The following is a 7,943-nucleotide window of genomic DNA, read 5'->3' on the forward strand; positions in this document are numbered from 1 at the left end:
AAAACTATATGTACTTTACTGTTAGGTAACTCGTGTAATATTTTTTATACACGAAGTAGGCTGTTGATTTCTACAGGAAATGTTATAAAATATTATCAAGAAAATGTTCATCTTCATGTTCTCTACGCACTGTGAAAGTTTTTCAATGCTTTACGATGTCACCTGTATATGTCGTCCATTGCGAATTGTTCTGAGTAACTATATATGTATGTATACTTTCATGTCAAAGACTTGAGTTCGAACCCTCGGCCAGAACGTTCCTGTTATAGTTTTCATGTCTTGTCTTTCTGTGCTGAGTGCCTTTTAGAGCCTCAGCTTTTGTCATAGGTATTGAGATTTCAGATCTGAGACCCATTTATTGCTTTTAATCTTGATGATATGAGAGGTTTTTCTCTACATAATATATTAATCAGTATACTTTTATTCGGTGTTAGTTCTTTATGTGAACTGACAGGTGCGTTTAGCTTATTTTTATTTCCGTCACACAAACTTAGCAGTACAACATGACAAACTTTCACAGCTTGTAAATAACATCAAGACGAACAACATTTCTTTGGTAATGCTTTGCTCGTAATCATTTCGTCTCGAATTTACGAGCCCTTAAAAAATGTATTTTTTCAAATCAGTATGTAATTATATAATGCAGCCGTGAGCTACATATTCACTGTTGCAACTAAAAGTTATGCTATTTTCTATTAGAAAACGATAAACATTTCAGTATGCTACCGAAACAATTGACTACCATGCAAGAGATTCGGGTTTGATCCGCAGTGGGGGAAAATCCGGATTTTTTTTCACCTATTCAAGCGGCTCCGGTGCCCACCCAACGTCGTATAAAGTGGGTACCTGGAGGAAACTGTGGTGTAAAGGCGACCAGGGGAGTGGTGCTGATCACATCACTCCCACCTTCGGCTGTGATCAAGAAAGTATACGCCTTCATGGTGTGGTGCAATGCATATGGGATCACTATACCTTTCTTGCCGAAAAACTGTATAACTAATAAAAGGAGGGATCTCCCTTTGTAGTGTAGCCACTTCTGAACAAAACCTGCGAAGGTCTTCTCTAATGTAAAATGCATTAAATATGACATGCAACGTATGTAAGGATACATGCTTCATTTAAGGTGGGAGGGGTTAAACCTTACGGCTTCACAGTGCCTGCGTCTTTGAAGTCATGTCTTTTGTATGGTGGCATATAGTGGCGCAGGAAGATTTTTCATTTGGGTACAAAATTCAACCTTACACACACATACAGACAAATATAGAGTGTATTTGTGTGTGTTAATATATACAAAATGTCATTTTAAACGCTCTCACGGACCATACAAACGTATAGAGGACATCGAAGCAAACATCTTTCATCCATAGCATTTTTCTCTTTGTTCTGTCCTTACGGGGCTACAGTCGTTCAAGAAAGCCAATAGGCCTTCCCGATGGCGCAGTGGTTGTGTCGTCGTCTTGTAATCAAGGGGTGCTGGGTTCTATTCCCTGTGGAGGCACATAGTGGTTCGGATCCCACTTTAAACTGTAGGTCAAGTCCCGATTAGCCATACTGTGCTTAAATCAATAATCAATAAATCAATCAATCAAGAAAGCCAGTTTCGTCCCCTGAATGCTGACAACCTAACACAACATTTGATTGGATCTTTGATGTCATTTCCTGTCGTGAAGCGGTTCGTACCAGGGTTGCAGGAATACACATATTCTTTGAAAAGTGTTATAAATACAACTAGCCACATTATGTAACGTAAAACAAAGCGAGAAAATGCGTTCAATAACCCAGCGGGAAGTGAACCAACGATACGAAAAATGTAAGAAAACTTATTCAAAATGCAGTGGTAATATCTGATTTTGTCCCTTAGCCTACATGTCAAATACTTGCAAATCTCGTTGCCACATTTACATCTAAACTTTAGTCTATCCACATCGTCCACAAAATGATATGTTTCCAACCAATTATTTGATATTTATTTATTTTACCCTGTTTTCAGCTAATTTTCTAAGGGGGGAAAGATCCAAAAAATCAAGTTTTTACCATTTTTATAGTATAAAAAATAATTATGTTTTTTTTTATCAAAGCTCACTCATAGATGACAAAATTTACTTTTGAGCCTATATTAGTATATTTTAAGCATATATTTACAATTATTACATTTTTCAAGAGAAATAGATATATTGATAGTGATTTTGAGTTATTTTACAATGTTGAGTGCTGCGTATATAATTATTTCTTAAAATGTGTGTGTATTCTATGTTATGAGTGCTGTAGTGCTATGTAGAGTATGTAAAATTATTTTCTAAAAGTATAATATATTCTAATTAATTTTTTACGTCTGAAAATGTACATGTGTGATGCTGTAATAGCACTGTACATGCTGCATATATAATTATTTCTTAAAGGTGTGTATAATCTAAGTTATGAGTGCTGCAGTGCTACATATATAATTATTTCTGAAATGTGTGTATATTCTAAGTTTTGAGTACTGCAGTGCTGCGTATATAATTATTTCTTAAATGTGTGTATATTCTAAGTTATGAGTACTGCAGTGCTATGTGAAGTATGTAAAATTTTGAAGGAAGCGAGTCACAAGCCCTGAACTGTGCCTCTATATACAGGTTGTTGCAAAATACCTGTTACAACGCTTGGGAGGTGATTCGACAAGTAAAAACAAGGAAAAAATGCAATGTGAAAAAATTTCGAAATCGGCACCGTTTGCGAGTAACAGGCGTGCGAAAATCGCCTCACACCATCTTTAAAGCACAATAACTCAAGAAGGAAGAAATATATCAATGTCGGATTAAAATAATACAAAGAAAGTCATACATGACGAATACAATGGGCCAGCAATTGAGGGCCAGTGTAAATTGCGCAAGGGGACTCTCAAAGAAAGTGGGGAATCCCCTGATGGAAAATATAGGAAATTTACTACTATTTTGTACATAATGTTGAGATCGGAATGTAGGCAGTAAAAAATTACGACGTATGTCCACATGTCCCACGACTGCTGGGACACCGTCCCACACTCGGGAAATAGGAAATTCACCCGAAAATGACGCTATGCCGTCAGATTACGCTGAGATTGATTTCAGCTATTTGATACAGAAAGCCACACTAGAGGCGCTGGGAGTGTAGGTCACCTGTTACGTATTAGCGTTGGTGGATACTACGTAGAGAGTGTAGTCGACCGTTGTTCTTCCTGTTTGTTCTGCGTGTCGCAGCCTGGAGTTTAGTCTGGCGTTCGTATCACTAACGTTTTCTCAATAGGCGGTTACCAGCACATGCACTCTTTCAAAGACTTGATGCTCGACTGCGTGAAACTAGATCTCTACTACCCCGTAGTTGGGATTGTGGAAGACCCCGCACTGTGCGCACTGTGCAATTGGAAGAGGACGTGTTGGACGCGATACGAGACCGCCCTGGCACCAGAACACGTGTCATTACTCGTACGCAACAAACTCTGGTATTTGTAATTATTAATGTTTGCACAACATATTTTGATGAGTTTCTGATTACCTGCAATGCACCTGAAAGAACTACAGGCTCAGAAACTGATTGGGACATATATGTCCCTATGTACCACAAAGGTAACTTTCTGCATGTTTGTAGGTAATTCTACAAATTCGAAAAAACAACATTTCTTTGTAAACAAAATTTTGAATTGTATCTACATAAAATATATATTGCGTATATGTGTGTGTGTTTAATAAAATGTTATATTCTTAACGTATTTTTATATTATATTGTCCCAGAAAGATATCAAAGCAACGTGAATTTCTTGTTTCTGGTGAAGAAATCGTGCAAGTTTTACAAACTGAAGACAGTGACAATGAAGATAATCTCCTTCTAGATGAAGAGGATCAATTATTTTTAAAAGAAAACATTGATGCAGGAGAAACTAATGTCATCATAGACGATCCTGAACCTGCAGTTATTTGTTCAAGAAAGGGAGTGACAGTTTCGGACATCAAGCTGAATTTTATGGACCCTAATTCTGAAAGTCCTCATGCAGCTGTTCAAAACCCTGAGTCACGTAGTGCTTTCAGTGTTCCAGATTTTATGTGGAATAGAAGTTACAAGCCAAGGAAATTTAGTATTGATGAAAATTTTGATTATGGGAAAGTTCTTGTTTTCAATGTAGAAGAAAGTGGTTTTGTCCCAAAACCAATTGAAATTTTCAATTCCGTTATGAATTTCAATGAGCTAATCAAATTGATAGTCGAGGAAACTTGCCGATATGCTCAGCAAAACGGGGTGTTTTTTTATATAAACAGTGCAGAAATGAAAGCCTTCTTAGGTATGAATGTAATAATGAATTACCGCCGTGTTCTACCTACTATTAGAAGTTATTGGTCAACGGAACGTGATCTAAGTATTCCTTACGTTTCACAAGTAATGCCTTTACATCGTTTTGAAGAAATTAGGAAGTATTTGCACTTCTCAAATAATGAGGCTCAACCAAACAGAAATAGTCCAATGTATGACCGGGTCTACAAAGTGAGACCAGTAATGGACCATCTAAATAAGAGCTCCCAAGCCGCTTTGAGTCCATCTAAAACCCAGGCAACAGACGAACACATGGTCAAAGTCAAAGGGCATAACATTATGAAACAGTATATAAAGAACAAACATATAAAGTGGGGTTTCAAAATGAGTTGCAGGTGTGAATCAGAAACTGGGTAACCTGTATGAATTTGACCTATACACAGGGAAGAAAGGGGCAAGTCGTGCAGAAGTGGGTCTTGGAGAGAGTGTGATACTGCAGTTAACAAAATCCATTTGTGGTCTTGATTGTGAAATTTATATGGACAACTTTTTTAATTCGCCTGTTCTACAGTACATTCTAGCAGAAGAGAACATAATGTGGTACAGGACGCACAAACAGAAAAAAACATGCCAAAAAACTTCCCAACGGACAAAGAAATGAAGAGAGGGAATATTTATGCAGTGAACACTAATGGTATGTCTTGCATCAAGTGGATGGACAATAGGCCAATGTATCTTTTATCTAATTTCATATCACCAATCCCAATAATAAATGTAAAAAGACGCATTCAAGGTAATTCTGAGAAAATAAATGTTCCTTGCCCTATGATGGTCAGAAAGTACAATGAGTGTATGGGAGGTGTCGACCTTATGGATCAGAAGAAGGTTACTTATGAAGTTGACCGTAAGGTAAAAATTAAGTACTACCTCAGGTCATTTTTTGATTGATATTGGAATTAATCATTCTAATACAGAGTGTATAGCAAGCTTTTCAAAAGTATGTGCACAGAATCAGGGAAGTCAATGACTTCACTAGAGTTTCTCCAAAGCATTGCTCGAAAGTTGATTGGACAGTATTCGAACAGGAAGAGATCATTGCCAATGACAGTAAGTACCAAAAAGAGGCTTGAGAGTCAATTCCCTCCTAAACCTCCAGAGCATTACATGAGAAAAGTACAAAAATGGAAACGCTGTGTGAATTGTGCTCAAAGAAACTAGAAAATCGTACAAATAACATGTGCTCAATATGTAATGTATATGTATGTTGTGTGAGATCGCAACTGTTTCCAAGAATTTCATGCTTAAACATACAATGTTCATGAGTTTCCTAATAATTTGATATATAATATTGCATTCTGAAGTGAAAAATAGTTTTGGATCAAGGTCTTGCTTAATTTCGCATATATTTTGTTATTTCTTACCTATAACGTACATAGGGACAAATATGTCCCAACAATTATTTCATATTTAATATACATTTTTGTGAAAAATTTTAGTTTAATTGTCCAAATTACTCCAAAAGGTATACAAAAAGTAATACATATCATAAATGTCAATTACAGTTTACTTGTGTACCTGAAAGGGTTAAAGATGGCGTGAGGCGATTTTCGCACGCCTGTCACTCGCAAACGGTGCCGATTTCGACATTTTTTCACATGACATTTTTTCCTCGTTTTACTTGTCGAATCACCTCCCAAGCGTTGTAACAGGTATTTTGCAACACCCTGTATATATTTTTAACACATATCTTTTAGTTATAGCAAGCATGTCTGTACGCTACCCCCTGCTACAACGGAATACCCGAACATTCTCATGCGATCCCTTTTATGTATTACGAATGCAATATAAATAAAAACAGGGAAAACCCCGTTTTAAAAAAACTCACTTATTGATCAAAGATGACATCATGAAGAGCGTTGAATACATACATATTTATCACTCAATGTTGTACAAGCTTCTAACGTACGTCAATACATTCCCTTAATAAGGTCAACTAACTTTGCAAAAATAAAAATAAATAAATAAAAATAAGACATTAACTTATATATTCTAATCAATACTCGTCACAGAGCATTATTCTTGTGTGAAGTGCAAGAGATAATTTTGAGCATTGTCGGAATATGTAGACATGAAAAGGATTATTACTCTTTCCCATTCATTGGAAAATCCATTCATAGCATGAGAAGTAGTATATGAATGGATCCCCCTCCCCCTTTTTCCCCCTTTTGATTATTTTCCTTTAAATATTTTCCAAAATTATTAAAAAGCCTTTATCTCGAGAACCCTGCAACTTAGAAAGGTGCGGTTTTTTTCATTCGTTTTGTTTTGACCTTCTCTTTAATTTGAGACCAAACTCGATAATAAAATACCCCAAAGGAAATAATGCCCATGAATGTGTTTGGTTTTAAGAATATTATTTCAATAGAGAGAACTCCAGTAAATATGGATATTATTAGAGATATTTATCGTAAACAAGGGGTTTGGTCATCATCCATCTTAATAGTATTTGGTACCAAGTGGATGAGGATACGGGTAAACAATTACATGTGTTCAACAATAACCAAACATCATATGAAATCCCTGTGACAGGGAAAGTTCAAATACGAGTAAGTATTTCTCCACACAATTTAGCAGTTGTACACATACGTCGAAATTTGTACAGGATTAAATACAATAATATGATTCAAAACACAATATATGATGTGGAAGCAGGTGATTTCCCCTGTGCTGAAATAATTGGCGATCATGATAAACTAATTCCCCTCTTTATGGATATAAGAATAATTTATCTTCTTATGAATATATAAATACCAAAACAAAAATGAAAATAAATAAATAAAAATAAAACATAAACAAATAAACAAAACAAAATGGACATATTTGAAAACAGAAGACAAGAAATACCAGATAATTCCAACGACATTACCAGAATAGACGAACGTCTTAAGAAATGTAAATCTGGTTTATTAATATTACAAAATTCTTTGAATGTAAGCCTACACGCTGAAATTACCAATCTACAGTCTGAATTAATTAATCCCATAGTAAAAATTGATGGGAACTCAAGTCTTTACTTCAAAAATATACTAACTTGGCGTCTCTCGATAATGTTGAAAATTTAAAAGAGAATTTAGCTAAATTAAAAAATGATCTTGAGAAATTCCGTCAAATTCAAACAACTACCTCAGAACATCTAAAGCAAGAACTAAATAACCAAGCGAATACTATTCGTACCGAACTACTTTCCATAATTGAAACTATCCAGACTTAAGAGCAATATGAACTGCTCAATGGAAGCATTCTTGAATTACGGGAGCAATTTTTATCTTTTGAAATTCCCTCACTGGAATATATTAAATCCGAACTGCAAACAGACCAATTACATGCAGCCATAACAGAAGTTCAATCCAAACTACAAACATTAGAAGACTTTATCAACAATTTACCTTCATCTTCCGAATTAAATGCCATTGCTCGCAGTGTTGCTAGTATTAAATTGCAATTAGAAACTTACGAAGATTTTGGAAAGATACAGGGTACCATAGCTCATATTGAAGATACTTTGACAACCATGAGAAACGAATTGACGAATGTACAGGAAACTCTACGATTTAAGTTGCCAAGCATAACTGAATCTTTAAATGTAATTCAACGACAGATCACAAAATTAGAGAATCTCA

This window comes from Lepisma saccharinum, chromosome 2, assembly GCF_977018435.1.
Source record: "Lepisma saccharinum chromosome 2, izLepSacc3.1, whole genome shotgun sequence".
Classification (NCBI taxonomy): domain Eukaryota; kingdom Metazoa; phylum Arthropoda; class Insecta; order Zygentoma; family Lepismatidae; genus Lepisma; species Lepisma saccharinum.